The following is a 2,747-nucleotide window of genomic DNA, read 5'->3' as shown; positions in this document are numbered from 1 at the left end:
TCTTTGTTCAAAAAGCTTTCAAATCATGGAGCATTTGAGGAAGAGAGGAAATTGGTTTGGATTAGTGGTTAAAGGCTTTGGCCACAATCCCTGGTCTTGTTGACTCCCTAACAGAGCGTGGTTTTGGCTGACTGAACGGCCTCGAATCATTATTTATTCTTGTCTACACTTATGGGCTAGCCAGGCAGAATTGTCCAGTCACACTGACTACTTCATGTAGTGCTTGACAGAAGTTTAATTCTCTGGTTTAGAAAAAGTTCCTGATGCATATGATGAGTGCAGGGGTCACTAATCACTACCAAGACTGGATGCAGAGCTGACGCAAGTACGGCACACACAGGGACTGGCACTATCCCCTTTGGGTTGGTCAGGGTACAAGAGAGCAGGGTGAAACCTTTTTTGACAGGCTGCTGAACACTTTTGCTTCTGCTTGCACTGTGAGAGACAGATGAAGCACACTGACAGTAGAGAAAAACAAACCACCACTCAGCTTTTGACAAGGCACAAAGGAGGAAATGAACACCCCAAATGATTTTACAGAGAAGGATTTTTAATGGATCAAATCCAAAATACAGTGCTTGCACGCTGCAGCAGAGCCTCCGTGACAAGGGAGCAGTGGGACTGTGTGGAAGGGTATAAACACTGCCAACATTTCCTCAAAGCTGGTCACGGTCGCAGGGATGCCGCTCTCTTTGCCAGTCTAATGAGGTACCAGGAGGGCAAACGTTATCAGCAAAACTGTGCCTAGGCAGCCTTTCTGAGCAGTAATATTTCTGTTGGGAGCATTCACCAGCACAGCTTTCACTGGTAAGCAGGTGAGCCCCAGAAGGCTGGAGATTGGCCCAGCCTTTTCCTCTAATTTCAAAGGAAGGCCTGCCCTGCTCAGCACATCCTGGGTAAGACCATACACACACAGGCAATTTCTTGTTTATTATTCTTTTTTTCCCCCGATCTGTCTTAATTCCTAAGAAAAATCATGTGTTTTAAAAAGCTGTTGGTCAACAGCACTGGCTGTATGTCTTCAAACAAGACCCCTAGTCATCTATTTAAAACCTGAATTCCCGTAGTTCGGGATAGGTCCTTTGGAGCCAGGTAAAACTTTGCTGTGCTACTGAAGATGTGTATCCTCACAGTGAGTATCATCCTATCTGCAAACACTTCATAAGCACATGAGTGTCAAACATTTTTCCATCATAATGCTTTGACTATTAATGAGAGAATCTTCTAGTAAGATAAATATGAAAAAACCAGCGTCTAGCTTCAAACACTTGAAATAAGATTCACTACATGCCTCCTACAACCCAAAAGATATGCATAAGCCCAATCCAAGCTATAAGACTCTGCTAGGGATGCAAAAAATGGGGCAGTAGCAGCTTAAGCATTATTACAGATTTCTCAAAGGTGCACAGTGGGTTTCTGTGTGTTCAGTTTCCACAGAAACTAAGCTACAGATTTCTTGCCTTTTTTTAAGTCCAAGTTCTATTAGAGATGTAACTTTACTGCAGTTTTACTTCTCTAGTGAAAGAAATACATTTTGTGAACTTTGGACAAGTTTACCTCTTACCTTCAAATAATTATCATTATTTCTGTCTATTATAGACTTACAAATACCAAACTTAGGCACGAGCTTCGTAGCAGTTACTGGTACAGTGCCGATGGCAATGATTTAAATGCTCTTCCATCTTCCACTGAAAAGACTGTCATCAAGGCACATTGGCCATAAAGGTTAAGCAAGACTTGACAGATCTACAAAATAGTTACAATTATGACCAACAATTTCAGAGACGCAGAAGTGCGAGAGGAAAGTCGTGTCTGCCTTCTTGCAGCACAGGGGATTGAGATTCTGCCCAGCTCCTCACATATTTGATTGTTTGATTTATTTCCTGGGAGCTCTTAATTTCAGATGGTATTCTACTTCTTTATCTTTTTTGTGCACATTTTAACTTGTTTACTGATTTACTAAGCAACTTTATATTAGCTCCCGCCCAAAGGACTGCTGAAACTGCTCTAAGTATTTACTTTCAATCAGACAGCTTTTCTCTTCCATTTGTTTTCTTGACATTATCAGTACCTTCATATGAAAGAAGAAGCTCCAGCAGTGCACCTCTATCAGAGTGGCTACACATTTTAATCAGAAGGTGGAGGAAACAAATCTGAAAAAATTAATATAAATAGGATACTTGAACTTTATAACATGATTCCCTCTCAGCTTTATGTGAAAGGCATGATAGCTACTGCAATAGGAAAAGTTCCTGCTCAGTGAATAATTGGAGAATACTCTTCTGATGTTTTTCTCAGAGTCAATTTACAGAATACAGCTGCTTCCATTCAGATCAAAGTCTCTGTTGAAATGGCCAGATTTCTCTTTCTAGATGGGATCTGCTCTTCTACTCGGAGGGGTCCTCTGCCCCTCTCAGCCCTGATGTGATCTCCCTCTCACAGTGATGGCAGAGATCCTCACAGGATCCCAATAGTTACATATAAATATCCTGCCTGATCCTACAGAGCTAAGGCTTGCCAAGTAACCTGCACATTTCTTACAGCCACCAGTGATTTCAAAAGCATATATGTTATTTTTCATTTTTAGCGCAGATCTTTCTCTCAGTGGGCCTTGTCAAAGAGAAAACCACAAATATGCAGGGTTCAGGATACTCAAGTTTATATAGTGGTGTCAGGGGTGGGAAAAAAATTCTCAGAGCTCCCCTTCAGTGGATTCTATGGGACTTTGCAATTTATAGCAGATTCTT

Source organism: Empidonax traillii, unplaced genomic scaffold (assembly GCF_003031625.1).
Source record: "Empidonax traillii isolate 1590-97213 ecotype Southwest subspecies unplaced genomic scaffold, ASM303162v1 scaffold467:size475155, whole genome shotgun sequence".
NCBI lineage: Eukaryota > Metazoa > Chordata > Aves > Passeriformes > Tyrannidae > Empidonax > Empidonax traillii.
The sequence above is the reverse complement of the archived record's forward strand: the minus strand, read 5'-3'. Positions refer to the sequence as shown.